Source organism: Mchenga conophoros, linkage group LG14 (genome assembly GCF_057382185.1).
Source record: "Mchenga conophoros isolate Kocher_MC1m ecotype Shallow Benthic linkage group LG14, M_conophoros_male_GT1.1, whole genome shotgun sequence".
Taxonomy (NCBI): domain Eukaryota; kingdom Metazoa; phylum Chordata; class Actinopteri; order Cichliformes; family Cichlidae; genus Mchenga; species Mchenga conophoros.
Window position 1 is genome coordinate 22,318,407 of NC_140539.1, and position 18,217 is coordinate 22,336,623.

General features: G+C 39.6%; 1 long non-coding RNA gene across 1 annotated transcript; it reads right to left on the minus strand.

The window, feature by feature from the left end:
• Positions 1–9,106: 9,106 nt before the first annotated feature.
• Positions 9,107–9,693, minus strand: LOC146559700 (uncharacterized). Its single transcript, XR_014888291.1, has 2 exons — positions 9,332–9,693; positions 9,107–9,245 (listed from the first exon to the last, which is right to left on the minus strand). It is a non-coding gene; the product is annotated as an uncharacterized LOC146559700 (long non-coding RNA).
• Between the last annotated feature and the right edge of the window lie 8,524 nt (positions 9,694–18,217).

Here is an 18,217-nt window from a genome sequence, read left to right on the forward strand (position 1 = left end):
GTCATTGAGAGCTCCTTAATTACAATTTTGATGGGACACAGATTAAAAACTATGCATGGCCACTGTGCAGCACGTGTTTTCAAAACACTGACATTTGGCAGCTTATGGGCTGTCCCCAGGCAGGCGTCACCCATGGTGACCCATCCTAGATCTAGCCATTGTGCAGAAGGCGCACTGCAAGAGCCATTGATTTGTTCCCTCACCTTGTCAACCCACAGGATATCTCTACCCAAGAGCAGGAGGAAGGAGCATCTGGCTCTGTAAGGGGGAATTTTATCTGCAACTTGCTGTAAGTGTCGGTGATGTTGTGCCATTACAAGGGATGGGCTCTCTTTCCTGTCGTCAGGGATCACGTCACGTTCAATCAAATTTGGAAGTGAAGCTTGATTTTACCATCCACAGACTGTCTAGCAAGATTTCTTCCCATAATTTTCATTACCCCAGAGCAGGTCTTGAGTGTGTATTGAAAAGGTCGAAAACACTAATTTTCAAGAGACTCATTGCTCTCTTTATTGCCTTTGTTTCCTTTGAGCTGGAATGTAGACTTTATTCATTACCACCAGCTATGTGCATTTGCATGAAACTGGATTTTATACATTATAATTTTTGGTTAGGTTTTTTCCACTTCTACAGTTCATACATGTGATCGCCAGTCAGCAGTCTTTGATTATATGTTAATACACAACAAATGCTACAAAACTAATTTGCATGCTTCAATAAGTTTTCATTAGGTTCCTTAGTTTTGCTCTCTTACAAAGATGAAAGATGTTCCTCCTTACAATTGGACCTTACTGAAACTGACTTCTCCTGCAAACCGAGGAAGCTTCTCCATAAGGGGATGTACTCCTCTAGCGTCCAAATATAACAGTCCCGGAAGATAGTCACCAGCTTTTGCAGACTATCTCTAGAAGAATGCCACAAAACTCTTTTACTTCAAGTTGTCTTTGTTGCTGAGTTTAGGGAAATTTTCAAACTTTTTCAGCAGTGAATGTTACGCCACTTTTGATATCCCCACAACATTCTTGGAGTCTTTGCCAGCTTGGGTTAAGTTGTACTTAACCTGCAGCCTACAGATACTCATGAGCATTAACGTTGTGGTCATCAGCATGCAGAACAAATTCTCCTTGCATGCTGTTCAGACTTTACATTCGGCCATGTCATCATTAAATACATTTTCTTGAGGTGAGAGGCTGCAATCTTTACTTGCATATGACTAATAATTTTCTGTCCAGTCTGCACTCAACCATTCACTCCATATGAGGTGTTTTTTGAAGTCTTATATACCTTGAGGTTCAGATGACACGTCTAAATGAGAATAAAATTGTGGCTGTGATAATCCAGAGGGATTCATTCCACTTCTGCCTTAGCTCGTGCCTTGATTGCTGAGGAACTGGCTGATGAAGCCTTGACTGCCTGGATGAATGGCCTGTGCATTAGCCCCTTGACTGTCCCTCCTTTCCATCCCGGTGCTGGGAAGCTAGCTATTACTGTTTGCCTTCTTGGTACCAAAAAAATTGAGTGAGATTGTTTGGAGTGGTTGACTTGAATGGCAAATGGGTTGTTAAAAATATTAACTCAGTTTAAATTTGATGACAGCAACACATCATAAAAAAGACAGAAAAGCCTGGAAAAGTAAGTGACACTAAAAGGAAGTAGCTTAGGGAACATTTTGTAACCAATTAACAAATAACTGGCAACAGATGTATAAACATTAGAGATCTTCTTAGAGAGGCAGAGTTTCTCAGAGGTGAAGATGGTCAAAGGTTCCCCAATCTGCAAAAAAAAGGTGTAAAAACTGTGAAGCCTTATGAATATGTCATTACCTACAGTATACAAAATCATCAAAAGATTATAAAAATCAGGAGAAGTTTCTGTGTGCAAGAGATAAGGTTGAAAATCAATACTGGAGACAACACTGCATTAAAATTAGGCATGATTCTGTGTATGCACTCACTGTACTTCTCATGCTGTAGTTTTTGGTCTTTCATGGGTTTTTTTCTCTCATTTCTGGTGAACGCCACTCTTGCTTCCTTCCCTGTTCTGGCTCACTTGTCGACAAATCAGCATTCAACCAACAGCATCATACACATCAAGCAGCAGCTGGGATTTTGCAGGACTGTACAGGTAGGGTTGCCAACCGTCCCTTAAAATACGGAATCGTCCCGTATTTCGAAACAAAAGTACACGTCCCGTATTGAGCTAATAAGGGACGCACTTTGTCCCGTAATACAGTGAGAATCAAAAGTAGTCTATAAATGTTTATGGAATTAACGCTTTGTTTGAAAACATAATTCCCAGCCCCTCTCCTGCTTTGTGACCAATGAGCTGACAGCACACTTATGACAATTCGAGTATGACAATTCAGATTACCGCTCATCTCATTGGTCGAGGAAAGGTCGCTTGCGGAGAAAATACCGGAAGACAACAGATGACCACAACAAGAAGCATGGCCAACAGGGGAACAAACGCCGACTCTGCGGTGCAAGTCTCGGATGACAGTACACCTAAAGCTGGGCAGACACTGTGCGATTTTTTTCAGTCACGTTATTCAGCTCCTGCTCAAACTGCACGATTGACTCGCAGGGGTTAGAAGTTCGTATGTCACGATGTACTCTCACACTATACCGCCCGATGCTCTGATGCGACCTGAGTGCTCACACTGTGCCTCCATAACATGAAGGTTATAACAGAAAATCTGTCGCTCGCTCTCTCTGTCTTTCACTCACACAGACACACCACTACCATCAACTTTGCTAAATTGCTAATGAAAAACATTGATCAGGCAGCTGTGATTGAGCAGCAGTGTAAATCCAACTATTTTCACGGTTGTTGTGGTCGTGATAATTTTGTGATGCCACATCGAAAAGGCTCGGATGAGCTTTCCAAAGTTCTACAAGTTGTGCCTCCATCGCTTGTGTCCAGATCACACGCTGCACAGCCGTGCTGCGCCGTCTTTTTCACCAACGTTTACGTGTTTGCGCGCGAGCAGTGTGAGCGCCTGTGGTGACACCCTCACGAGCGATTGATGATCGGGAGCTGGTCGTGAGGTGTTAATCACTTCTCGTTACCCCACGTATACTACACGACGCACAATGAAGGCCAAAATCGGTCCGATCACTCAAAAATCGGCTCAAAATGGGCCAAAAATCGCACAGTGTAAGCCCAGCATTAGAGCAGCAATGTTTGTTCCCATCAGAGAAAGGGAAGAATGGGAAAAGGAAAACACCTGGCTGGAAAACGTTAATATGGGCATGTGCAGTGAATATCAGCGCTATGTGGCCAGAAGTGTGATAATATAATTTATTTTGTGTAATAAACAACTGCAAGGATAGATGATTACAACAAATTGATGACTAATACATAAAAGTAATACATAGATGAATAATGATGATGAGTTATGATGCGTAATCATGGGAACAAGCGGGTTTACAAACAGGAGCAGCTGATTAGCATTAGAAAAGCTGAAATAATACCTCAACTGAAGCCAATTGTACTAAATGCACTAAATGTGCACTGTTACAAGAATATTTTTCTTTCTATTGTTTTCTATTATTTTAAGTTAAGCAGGACAGAGTTCTTTTAAAGAAAGATTTACTTATATTCTCAAAAGTTAAGCATGACAGGCTTCTGTTTAAGAAGGAGACCTGTTTTACTGTGTTAATGTTGTCATTTTGAGCTAAAAATAAATGGCTAAATGATCATTTGTTTCACATGTGTTCATATCACAAAGAATAGAATATGCATCTACTTAAATCAACTTCAAGTCAAATGGTTAAAAAAATAATTTCACACACAAAAAAAGAGCTAGAAAATTCACCACACTGGGAAGGGTGAAGACAACTGGGTCGCCCGGCCCTGGCCACGAGGTGTCCCTTATTTATTTTTCAGGGAGTTGGCAACCCTATGTACAGGAGAGGTTTGGGGGGTTGGAAACACTCTTCATAGGCAAATAGCACTGCAAACAGACATAACCGTAGTAGCATAAATTAAGTCAGTAAGACATGTTATCATTCAAACACATTTCCACACAATATAAAAGACTACACACCCCACATGCTAGCCTTTAGCTTAGCCTTTATTTAGGTTATTGCTCTGGATCATCAGAACGGTTTCCACAGCTCTGTCTTTTACCCCATATCTGGTCCTTTCCTGCTGGAAGGTCATCCCTCATTCATGTTGCTTTACCTAAACTTGTTGATGCCACAATGAAATGCTTACCAGGAAAATAAAAGAAGTAAAAATACCTCAGAGGTATGATGAGTAGTGATGGTAAATTTGATTCTTTTTACTGAATCGAGTGTTAATGAGTCACTCACCAAAGTGAATCGGGTGTTTTGAGTCATTTGATTCACTGAGTCGGTTGACCAGAGAGTGCAAAACTTTTAGATTTTCACTCAAACTTAATTTGTTTCCCTTTTCATGTAAATCCCACTGCTAAGATGAAAGATTTAAAAAAAAAAAAAAACTATTTTATAGAGAAAAAAGAGTAAAAACATTTCTAAAATTAAGCAATTTCCTATCAAAATTGCTTAATAAACATTTATTTTGTTTATTTGTATTTTATTAGTGTTTTCCTTAAGTGTGTCTAATATATATTTTCTCATCTAAATGTCCACTGCGCTGTGAGCCAGGGGGCGGTAATGCGCCTTAACATTGGTTGCCAACCAAGAAGAAGAAGAAGCTAGGGGGCAGGGGGTGAGTGAGTGATTCGTTCGCTCGCTCTATGATTCAGCACAGGAGGGAGGGGGTGAGTGAGTGAGTGAGTGAGTGATTAGTTCGCTCTGTCTTTGATTCAGCACAGGAGGGAGGGGGTGAGTGAGTGAGTGAGTGAGTGAGTGATTAGTTCGCTCGGTCTTTGATTCAGCACAGGAGGGAGGGGGTGAGTGAGTGAGTGAGTGATTAGTTCGCTCGGTCTTTGATTCAGCACAGGAGGGAGGGGGTTAGTGAGTCCTGAGTGATTCGTTCGCTCTTTGATTCAGCACAGGAGGGAGGGGGTTAGTGAGTGAGTGAGTGATTCGTTCGCTCGCTCTATGATTCAGCACAAGAGGGAGGGGGTGAGTGAGTGAGTGATTCGTTCACTCTGTCTTTGATTCAGCACAGGAGGGAGGGGGTGAGTGAGTCCTGAGTGATTCGTTCGCTCTATGATTCAGCACAGGAGGGAGGGGGTGAGCGAGTCCTGAGTGATTCGCTTATGCTTACGATTCAGCACAGGAAGCGAGGGGGTGAGTAGCTCAAATGTGTTGTTAGCATGTTAGCAGCGCGATGCTACTCTGAACCGAGGAGCTATTTTCTTGATGTGAGCTTCCACTCAGGGTTTTTTCTTCCAGTTCAGAGCAGAAATGCTTTTGTTACGAAACTGCCTGTTGTTTTCCCCCCCACAATTTTAATTATAAGCTAGATATATTTCTACTAATGGAATTAGTTTGCTAACAGCAACAGGGATGAGTCAGTGAGTCAGTTGGGCTTGTGAATCATGATTCACGAGTCAGTAAAGTGATTCTCGAGTATTGAACGATTCGTTCACGAATCGAACATCACTAATGATGAGTGCTAAAACAATATCCAGGATGATTGAGCAGCTAAAATTCTGTATCAGCCAAAAGAGGGATAACAGTCCTCTCCTAAAAGTCCATCAGCTGGTCTCTTCAGTTTTTGGATTGTTGCTAAAAGAAGAGTGGATCTTAGACAGTGGTAAACACAAACAAACACTGCCGCAACTAAGTGGTATATTTTCTCAGTTTAAATTGATCTGTTTGCTATGTTCTATTGTCAATGAACTGTGGGTTTAAGAGATTTGCAAATCATTCAGTTTTAATTTACATTTTGCAGAGCATTACATATTTTTAGGATTGGGGTTGCACTTCCCGAGTTATTAAACTTCTTTTAGTAATTCATTAGTGTGGACTATCATTGGCTCAAGTATCTAGCCATATTTAATCATTCATCTGTTATTAATGTAACTTACACAATTTAAATTGTTTCCCTAACATATTGCTAGTAGTGATGCATTCCTTCATCTCACAAAATTTGTCAGGCGGATAATGCGTTATTTAGGAGGAGAAAAAAAACATTTGAATCAGAGAGAAGTCTGTGTCATCATCCCGTGCTACAATGAGAAAAAACAGAGTTTCTGTCTGACCTTTTTGAAATGTGTTTTTACTGGTAGCTGTCCAACAGCTCAATCACCACTCAAGGAAATAAACAGTTATTAAATAATTGCATTGATTTTGAGGTTCAATTAAATTCCCATTAAAAATATGAATATTGCTCTTCTTGTCTAAACTCTTGACTGGGGGATTTGCTCTAGTATAGCATTAATGTCATGATTTCCACACATTTTTATTGTTTTCTTTTTTCTTTTTCTTTTTTTTTTGCACTTTGCTCACTAAAGTGATGTTTTAAAATGTCAGCAATGTGTAACTGCTGTCAGAGCGCAAGAGGCTGAGAGATACTTGTTCAGTCAAAGAAAAGTTACTCAGTCTTTTCTTCAGTAATATTACCTTACCACAGATTAGTTACAGTATGCGCCCCTTTGTGGCATTTTTTTTTTTGCATTCCCATTTATCTATATCAATAGTTGGTATATAGATCCATTCCTATTATATAATACACGGTGTGTTTTGGGAAATTATTTAATAAAAGATAAAGGACAGATGACACTTTAGAAAAAGGTCAAACTCCAACAGTACACAGCCACATGGTTTTGAGCACAGCTACCCTACCTGTCTCAGTTGCGCCTGTGTTTGTCGTGGTGCGACCAGTCCTCCACATCTGTCCTAACTTCTAGTTGTCTCTCTTCTTCCACCCTAACTGTCACTCTCCCTTCCTTACTTGAGTGGGTGTGTGTGCACCTGATAACTCTGCTGCTTACCTCACTCAGGAAATGGGTGAGGTCGCTTGGGATTCAGTCGCCACATTTGTTTTTCATCACTCTCTTCTTCAGTATTTAACCTAGACCTCTTTTTGTTATTCTTCACCAGACTGTTGTAGTACTCAGTCTATACCCCCAGGCTCTAAGCCTGCTCAGCGCAGAAAACCTGCAAACAGTGTCAACTGGTCAGTAAGCCAAATCAGTGGCAAAAACCAGTGGGAAAATAGAAAACCCACAGGGCCAAACCTTGGAATTCAAAAGAAATGTTGGAGCATATTCCAGCTGTCATAGGGCAAGAAACAGGTCACTAATCTGTTTCAGGGCTGACACATAAGAGACAGGCAACCATTCACACTCAAATTCAAGCCTGTGAGCAATTTGGATTCACCAATAAACCTAACATGTATAACTTTGGACTGTGGGAAGTCTGACGAACTGAAGCCTGGAGAAACTAAAAGCAGACACGGAGAGAAAAAACTGATATTGCAGGGTGTTTACATTACAATATAAAGCACCCTGAGGGGGCTGCTCTTGTGATTTGGAGCTATATAAATAAAACTGAATTGAATTTAATTGAACTAATTTAAAAAGTCATGCAAGAATGCCCCAGACTAGATTTAAACCTGGGATCTGGGACAATCATACTGCCCAGAATTTAGCTAGTGAAATTAAATAGCACGAAGGATGGATGGATGGATGGATCCTATCCCAGCTTAATGTTTTTCCTGGATAATGTGGCCTCTGTATATTTAGCTTACAGAGAGACTATTTGTGTTTGGTAATATTTGCTTAGCTGTTTGAAAATCACCAGGGAAAGTAACACTCACTCCGCTCCGTTTATTCTCTCAGGGATAAAGTTGCTCAGAGGCTGGAGTACTGCGGCCACGGCTTTTACATCGGCATGCATATCAGGAATGAGATGTAAAAAAGAAAGTGTAGAAGGCATTAAAATGACTGCAAGGTAATATTATTTTATAATGTGTGGAGCAAGTACATACCAAACATCAACAGCAAGCAAGGCCAGTCCCCATAAAAAATCCAATACCAATACAGTGCTTGCAAAGATTTTCTTTATATTCTGCTAGGAAATGTGAAATAGATGCAGCAATATACTGAAATGTGCAAACATAGGTGAAAATACAGTATATGAAGCAAAAATGGAGTTTGTACAGTTCTAATGAGTTTGAAAGTCATTATTAGGTATAAGCACCTTCATTCTTCAACACAGCCTGAACTATCTTACACAGCTTTCTTATAATTTCTTTAGGTAATCTTCTGGAAAAGTTCCCCAGAATTCTTGAAGGTCATTCAAAGCTCATCTTTGGATATTTCTGCCTTCTGTTCTGTTCAAGTTGATCCCACACTGCTTCAATAATGTTCAGGTCCGGGCTCTGGCGAGGTCAGCCTACGACTGATAGTGTTCCACTCTGGGTTCTTCTGCACACAGAGTGTGTTTGGGATTAGTGTCATTCTGAAAAATGAAGTCATTGCCAATCAAGCATTACACAAAAAGTATTGTGTGGCGGATCAAAATCAAATCTCTTCTGAATTTGGCAAGGTCTACAACACTGGCTTTGAGCTGAGATGCAGCCCGAAACCATAACAGAACCGCCACTATGTTTTACAGATTGCTGTACACTCTCAGTGCTAAAACTCTCTCTTTCAGTTAATAGCTATTTGAGAATCACCCTGTTCATGTAAAGGCATACTGTTTTTATGCCTTTCAAAGTTCCCACTGTGCAGTTGTATAGCTTGCAACAGGTCAGCCTTGCCTCCCTGCTTCCCTTTCTTAAAAATGGCTTCTTGATTCTGTCTCTGAGAACATTTCTGATGAGGCTCCAGTGTACAGGAGCAACAGAGTCTCTCAGGTTCTGTGTCAGGCCCTATTTCTTAAAGACATAATTTTCAGATACTGTTCATCTGTTATAGATTTCTAAAGCCTGGCACATCTTTTGCCCTCCACTTGTGCAGTTTTCTAAAATGTTTGAAGGATGCACTGGACGACATGCGAAGATGTGCCAAGTTTTGGAATCATCTTGTTGGTGCAAAAATATAATTTTATGCCTGTCATACTTTGTTCAACAAAAGCAATAGAAAAAGCAGGCTGCTTGGAAAAAACACCTACAGATACAATTTAATATTGCTTCTATGTGCTTGTTTTATGCTTGAGCATAAGTCTAACACCTTGGATGTCACAAACAAGGATGCGGTGGACTCAAAAGCAGACTCAATTGCTCGAACTATGTATAATTTATTAGAAGGAACAAAAACGTGAACAGAACTGGGTTTAACAGAAACCATTCGCAGAAACTAAGGGAAATCCGTGGGCGGGGAAACAGGCGTAGAGCACAGGGAGAACTCGAACGGGAACTTTCTGTAAACACAGGAGAAGGGTGTTACTGAGTGACAAACGAGTAAGGGACAGAGGTATGGAGTGCCAGTGGATAGTCTTGGGCTTACTTGGAGACCCTGGTTATTAAGCGGGGGAAAAGGCTGCCATGGGAGCATTCCAGAGAGGATCGAGAGTGGGGACAGTCCGGTCCAGATTCCAAGGAGGTGGAGAGTATGGACTGAAGGGCAGGCTGAGGAGAAGTTGTGTATGTGGTCCTTGGGTTCCGAGCAGACGGAAAAACAGGATGGAGACGGAACCAGCACTACTGGTGAGTGCGACGGGTGATGAATCACAGATGGTAGCAGGACGAACTGGCGAGGAGTGGCAGGCAGTGCTGGCTTAAAAACCCTCTAGGTGGAGCCCCGGAGATTGAAAACAGGTGATGAGCTGGCCAACTCCACCCCAAAGGACGGATGACAGGAACCTGGACCATGCCCGACCAGACACTCCCACAGCATATGACATTGGAAGCAGAATATAAAGAAATGAGGGGTGGATCGTGAATTTTACACTTTAATATACGTGATTTTAAAAGCCATAACAACCAAAGCAAAAAAATCTACAATCAAAGCTTTCTTCTTTATCAGCCAGCCTTGGCAACAGGCGGTGGGAGAGCGTGTGTGTGAGAGCTAGGTTAACTATCTGCGTTAGTAATCTAACTTCAATGGTGGAGAGCCAAGCCTGAGCCAGCCACCGCTTAAGATACACCCACTCGTGCTGTGCCACAACCAAGCTACTACATAATGCATGACACTCTATGGATCAGAGGGAATAAAAGAAGAAGAAGAAAAAACATAAATTGCAAATTTAAATACTGCGAAGTCAAACTCACTGCTTAAATTGAAGAACTTTTTAATAGAGTTCTGTCAGCAGGCCTTAATATAAAATTCAACTGCAAGATTTGGAAAAAGTGTTGATGAAGATTTTAATCATCTATGTTTTTAATCTGTGTTCTTACTGCATCTTAGTAACAGGTTATGAATATTAAGCATGATGCCACTGGAGTGGAAGCAGCTTGTAGTAGCACTAATTAAACAGCTGCAAAAACAACTTGTAAAAGTAGGTTAAAACCTTCGAAGAGGTTCAAAGTAAACATCTATAATGCAATATATATATATATATAATGTTTCAACTTAAGTTGTATGATAAAATAAAAATACTACAATGGAGTTTGATATGCAAGAAAGTATGATGTTGAAAGCAAATTGTTAAGTTACTGAGCTTTTTCATTCTCTTTACCTCCTCTACGTCTTCTTCCATCTGGATCTTTTGTGCTTATGAAGCACTCTATTAGGATTCAACTGGAATTACTGATCGTTATTCAGGTCCATTGGTCCATTTGATCAACCTTTGTTGTTATTATTTATTTTATTTTATTTTCAGTTGTTACAGACGGGACAGGCATGACTGAGGGATAGGAAAGGGAGAAAGAAAGATGAAGGAAAAGGAAAAACAGAAGGGAAGAGGGACAGTGAGAAAGGGCACTTAAAAAGAGAAAGAAGAGAAAAAAAATCTCCTGGATCACCTGTTGAGAGAAAAAGAAGAGAAAACAAGCCAAAAAAACAGAGCAACATACTAAACACAACACCATCACGTTAATCTAGCTAAGTGTAAACAGCAGTAAATACTAAATATTGAATGTTGTTGTGTAGCAAGCAGGACTGACAGCGCATAATATGCTTGGAAATAGCAGCCAATAGAGGTGTAGTTTATGTCTATGAACAGTGAACTCCGTGTGCACACCTGTGTGGATCAGCGCGCTTGTATTCAAAAGGTTTCCCCATGTAATGGTCCGCTAGAGGATGTAGAGAGCCATAGCCCCGTTCCCCAGGGCATGAAGCAGGCATGGAGGAGATCCAGGCTCCAGACATCCAGAGGCCCCAGAGTGCGAGAGCCCAAGGAGGACCACCGGAGGGGCATCCGTGCAACCCTCCTGGGAAGAGCTGATGAACGGTCACCCAGTAGCCACGGAGCAGAAGCTAGAGGGGGCTGTAGTGGCGTGCCCGCCGGCTCTGCCAGCAGCCAGCTGTGCCAGAGGGAACCGAGTTGCAAGCCCGGAGGCCCGAGGGCCCCCTTTTCCCCGGGAAGAGGCCTGACCGAGCAACAAGCACCAGGCCCCGCCAAGTAGTCACCGGGAGTGAGCTGGTACATACCTGAGCGCCCAGCCCCGGACACCAAGAACCACCAACGCACTGATGCCTGAGGGCATCAGTTACCGGCAGGGAGTGTGGTGAGGGGAGATAGGCCTTTGGAGGGCCTGGGAGTTCCCAGAGAGGTGGAGTGTAAGACCCGACCTGACATATAGACACAGACAAACAGGCACACACAGACACAAACATGCATTCCCACCCTCATGCACCCATATACAAATACTCAGCACTCACCCAACGTGATTGATTGGAGAATATCCTAGAAACCCAACAGATATGCAGATATGAATGACTGATAATTAAGAATGCAGCTTAAAAAAATACAGATAGATAGACAGAACCTACTGAAATATTATACTATTATATTATACTCATAACTTATTATAAATCTAAAAAATGAAAACACCCCTTACATTTTTTTTTTTACAATATGCAGAAAATACCATCTTTGATCCTATTGTTTTTTGGTTCAGTTTGGGGGTTTTTTTTTATCTTGACTCCTTTTCCTCTCAGCATCTGAGGCACATTGCCCATCCTTGGACTATGGCAGTCTTTGCTTTGTCATCAGCTATCGACCCAAGAGACCATATCAACATCCTTGCAGCTAAGGCATCACAGATACAGCCTGACAATCATTATTTGTGTCTGATTTACTGAGACACGTCTGTCACCTAAGTGGCATACCACTACAAAAGAGAAGAAGGTTAAAGGTTTTTAAAAACCTCAATTATCTGTATTATTCGATCTTTTACAACGTTTTTCCTATATTAAAAAATAAATAAATGGAAAGAGGAATGATTAAAGGTGCACTATATCTACACAGACAGAGACTAATTAAAGGTTTTCTGCACTTTCCAATAGTCCAAGACACAATTCTCACCTTCATTTACACTTGTATTGAATGTATTGAATCAGTCTTTACCTCAAGATTGTGACATTAAGACTGCTGTGAAGAAGTGTTCAAGGGTAGCATATTTTCAGTTCATGTTTTCTATCTTTGAATTTTCTTTGACAGTGGTGATTTCAAAGGAGACTTTCAAGGAAATGGTTTAAGAGATTTTTGAGATTGTAGAGGAATGTAAAATAGGAAGTCAGGCCATTATCAACACAGCTAATATGCACTTTTTTCTGACATCATTAGCCATTTCCAGGTATAAAGGTTCCTTTATCAAACAAATACAGGCACACCACTGAGAGTTAAAAGCTGTCAAAATTCTTTAATCTTCAATAAAATGATCAGCGTGGCTACTGTCTCAGGTGTTGCAATAAAGACACCCAGGCATCAATGATGAAGAGGATTTACAAGGTTTATCAAATGGTCGCTGGTTTGATTCCATCTGGAAATACAGTACATTTTAGGTTTTGTCAAGAATGCAATCTCTGCCAAATCAAACATGTGGAGCGACCCGCTTGTGACAAGGGAGTGGCCAAAAGAAGCAAATTATGCTTCATTTAAACTTCTTCAGGAAATCTACTGTAACCACGATGTAATTGTTAACACCTCTTTGCTATAGCTATAGTGTACATAGTGAATTTTAGCTTAAAGACCTGCTGCACATGACTAATGACTAAATAAAAACTGAGAAAGATGAGAATGCTCTATAAACCTTGAATGCAATTCTAGTAAAACAACAAATCTAACCTTTTTGTTGTTGTGTGTAAAAATGAATTAGATCAGCTGCAGTTCTCCCTATTTACTTTTATTACCTTCTCATAGGAGTCAGTAATGGCTCTCTTATAGTCTGTCACTCCCCAATGAGACAGAGAAAATGCCGTACACTGTACACCTTTATGTCAGTGGCTACAATGTGAAGACAGTCCTGCATATTTAAAGGAACCTGCAACACCCTTTTTGATACTGAAGAGTTTGCTGCAACTGCATTATTATGCTCTGTTAACATACTGTTTAAACTGTATAATACTGCATAAAATAGGGAAATAGGTAAAACCTTGAACATTATTTACCAGTTTCCAAAGCATTTTGTTTAGCTGCACATATTTAGAGGTCACCTTCATGTTCAGATAAATTTACAATGAAAATATTACCTTAGCTGAATCACGCTGTGTCGGGATATAGCCATGTCATGTCCTATCTTGTGCAATGCAGTATACTTGTGTGCTTACATGATGTCTGACAATCCTGCATGCCATGCATGACTTGTACTCAAAAAGGCATGAGATTACCAAACAGCCTGTTGAGACTGACAGGAAGTGAGCAGTCACAATATTGGCTGTCGGTATAAGAACAGTTGTTATTCATCTTATTCATCTGCAGAGATTGAATACAATCTAAACAAGAAGTAAAGAGGTGAAGGTGGGAGGAAATAAAACAGAAACACGCTGTATCTGAGTGATGTTTTACATAACGTAGGCTTTGTGCTACTGGCAGCTTGTCCAAGGAGAGAAATGTTTGGACATTATTATTGTCCAGTGTGTTTGCTTAACCTTGGAGATCCTTAAAAAAATGCATCCACCTTGGTCCCTAATGGACATAAATGTCCATTCCCCAAAAAGTGCAATAAAAATATTATGTATTAATATTTTTTTCCACTTTAAATTGGTCAGTCTTTTAAAACTACTTCTCCCTGAAATATTCATATAAAGTTTTAATTATATTTTCGTTGTTTTAACCCTTTAAATCCCAGTTGTATTACATGAGCGCCCTGTTTTTTTAGCCCCAAAAAACAAAAAAACTAAATATTTTCCAAAAAAAACATTTGAAGTAATATTTGATTGTTATTATAATTAGGCCTTTAGATGGTCCAAAGATTGGCACCAAAATTAATTTCGATCTACTTTTAATTTTTTTTTCCGGAGCCCAAAACGGTCTCCAGGCGGTCAATGCTGCTCTTCTAGGCCGAAAATAGTGCTTCTTCCCGGGGTAAGTCGCGACGAAGAACCGGGGCATGTTGCGTGGGACTCCTTTCTCCAGCAGACACGTGCGATACCACGTGACAACAAATACGTCATTTCCTGTTGACTAAAAAAAAAATACACCCTCTCATGGTCCTAGGGACCAAAAAATGGTCCCGCCCGATCAGCGGGCGAAGCCGCTGCTGCACGCCGGAGATGAGGCTTCATTTCCGGCAGGTCTGTCCAAGCAGCCCGCTGTTTTCCAGCAGAGGTCAAATGTGAAGCAAGGGCGCCACCCGGTGGACAAATAAAAAAATTACAACTCTAAGGCCTGTAGTCCAAAACGAAACCTAAGCTGGAAACCTGACGATCCCTTTGACCGTAATTTTTCTGGCGTGAAAAATAGCGTTTATAATGGGTTTCAATGTGGACATTTTTGTCCAAAGGGACTAAGGTGGATGCATTTCTGTAGCTTAGCCATTTTAGGCTAATTCAATGAATTTACACCACAATTATAAAATATAATTAAAAAGAAAATTCTTTGACAAATTTGGCTATATTCCACTCAACACAGTGAAAATGGTTTAAAATTAAAAATGCAAAAAACAATAAATGTCCCTAAGGACCTCTGAGGGTTGCTTAACATAGGAAATATGTATTTGTGTTATTATTCTGCAGTGCAAAAAAATTCAATATTTGCTATACTTTTTGATACCTTGTAAGTGTTTGCTGTCCCCAAGTCGTTCAGTGCCTTGAAGAGAAAAATGTTTTGCACAATGTCAATAAGACCTTTCTGTCAAGCCCACTGGACTCAGGTGTTGACTTTAACAAAATGACTGAACAGTCTAACTTCAGCTTATGTTCCAACATAAATCATTCCCAGCTGAAATGTTTACCTGACTATCAACCCATGACCTTGCCAGGTATTACTTCTATCATTGTTGCTTTGATTATGTATGTCTGGCACACTGCGCTTTGTTATCTAGAACATCAAAATCAGCACGGTTGTTTTTCATGTCATAAACAACACATGGATACTAACACATGTAATCCCCCAGTTTCTTACACAAAATATGCTAGAAATGCTCTTAAAAGACTAAACTACATCATGGACTATAAAATATGTCAGCTTTTCAATACAATACATACACACTCAAAATTAAGACATTTTCTACTTTATATGTCTATTCTGAAGATATCCATTAATTTATTCTTAAACAACAGGGAAACTCTAATGAGCATTTATTTTTTGTTCCTTTGCCTTCTCTATATTAGGACATCTGAATGCAGGAGAGTTTCTTCACATGTATATTCCTGATTGGTTTCAATTACTTGATAAAGGTCATGTGCAATAGAAATTAGAGATCTAATGTAGACCTAATGTAAATACATTCTTATCATTATTATTGTTGTTGTTGTTAAAAAACATTTATATTTCCCATAAATTGCTTATTTTGACAGAAAATCCAACATCCCAGGAATATGAACTTTTGTTTTCTCTAGTTGTCGTTGTCCCTTGAAGTGAATCTCATATAATCAAACTCATTGTCCTTCCCATCATTCCATTAAAGTCTGGAGAATGAAAAACCTACCAATTACTCTCAGGTTATATTGAAATCCTGATGATACACAATGTTCTTTGCTGCTTGTTAAAACCATTTTGTTTCCCAGACTGTTTTGACAATTACATTTAAATGTTTTATTGAGATAATGTTCATTGAGCCAATTTAGACAAGGCTGGGGTAAGAACAATTAAAGAATAGCATATTAATATATGTACAAGAAAAACAAAGTGTATTGTCTTTGTTTGTAACCCCTAATGTAAACCCCCAAGGACAAAACTATATATTTAGATGCTATATTTCTTTTAATCTATCCATTAAAAGCCAATTCAGCAATCTCTAAGAAAGAATAAAAACAAGACATGCATTGTGTAAGTTGGAGAGGGGCAATGCTAGGCTAAAAGCATTGATTAAGATATTTTACATAGCCTGCTGAAAAAAAACATTATTAGAAAGCCAAACAATGGCTAATTACTCTGCACTAATGTGCAAATGATGCTCTTCAGCAGCACTAAAACACTCAAATCACTGCTCAGCCTTATGACTGTTAGTTCTCTTTTTTTCAATATATAGTCTCGAAAAATATTAAACTTTCAATAATGAAATCATTTAACACTCTTTGAACTACAAATAAGTTTGAAGAATAAAATAGGAAACACAGGTCAAATCTATTACTAGAGATGTATTAACTTTACGTTTGAGGGAGATGCTGCTACAGCCTCAAGGGAGTGAAACTTTCCCAAAATTTGATGTACTGAATTATGAAGCATGAGTGTGTGTTGGAAAGTGTAGTTTCATTGCTAGAAAGCAGTGAGCTTAATTAATAACTCATTAATAACAAATCGCAACACTAGGGAAATGAAGCATAAAAGCATAATAGGAATAAACTAGAACAATGAGGTAATAATTCAGTAGTTTTTGGATTATATTACAAAAAATATGAATACACATTTCCATTTTAAAATCTTCAAGGAATCATAATTGGGCATGTTGATTAATTTCTCAGTGTTTCAATGTAAAAGTCACTTTTAATGCAGTCACAGGTATGACTGAAATGCTTCAATTGATAATGTGAAGGATGGTTCACTCAAGTGAAAAACAGCAAGCACTAATGCTCGGTATTTAGACAGGCCGAGGTGGGGTCTTCTCGCAGAGCGAGAGGTCAGAGAGAGATCACAGTGCCAAAAAAATGTTTTCTATGTCATCACTCTGAAAAAAAAATCATCTCCCATGAGGCATGACAGATCACTCACTCAATTATTGTAGCAAGCACCAAAGATGCCTGCTTGCCCCTGCTGAGGCTGCACACCTGGGTCAAAAGACACAGCTGCATCAGTCATGATTGCAGCTGCTTAACACCACGGGGCTCAGCTCAAAGGTGAGTTTAACCCTGCTAAAGAGGGTTCTCTGCAGAGAGCATAATGGCTCTCTTCTGAGAAGCTAAATATACCAAGTAAATGGCCAGATTAATTCCTATCATTAAAATAAGAGCTGTGAATGTCAAAGAGTCCTTCTTGGCATCATTTATGCTTTAAAAGTTGGCTAAATATTCTGAACAGTGCATGAGGGGTTAAGACAGCATAAGACAATGAGATTTAAAAACGTATCAGCAGACTCATATCCACATGATACTATTTGATAAGCTTTTGAAAGCACTAGTATGCAATATTGCAAAGAGTTACACAAAGCCAGTAGAGCCTTTGTTTTGGTGTGAATACATCACCGTGAACTGTTGTCTAGCGTCACTTCAAAGCAATTAGGCCGTGAAGTCTGAGTTTAATTTCGATTAAAACTCCACAAAGTTGTATAACTGCATCACACAAGACATCAGAGCACAGAGGGGAAGAACATCAGAGAATGTTTAATTAAGCTATTGTTCAATTCTCTGTGAATAATATATGTTAAATGAATACATTCACTAAGAAAAAAAGTGGATGAACTATAGCATGCCGCAGTGTGAAGCTAAAGACCACAACAATGCAATTTTCTTCTTTCTCTCTGATGCTGTTGGTGTCTGCGTTAGTGGCAACATACACGGCATTATCTTCTTCCTGCTGGTCTCCCTATTAGAAAATAAAATTTGTTTAGGTGCCTTCAAACCCAATTAGTGACCAAGATAGAAGGTTTCCAAAGTGTCACTGTACGTGTAAAAAGGTTGAGGCAGAATCATCGATTTAGGTGGGCTTGATTAAAGAAAAGCAAGAGGTTTTTAGGAAGTAGCATCAGAAGACCTGTATAGTTTGTTTCATGTTTTTTTAAATGAATTGTTTGATTTGAATACTAGTAGGACAGAAATGCTGTTAGACAGTTTACACAATGACACAGCTCTGGTTTCCACGGATAAGTGTCATTCACATCTGTTAAATTGTCATCTGACTGTTGACAGTGG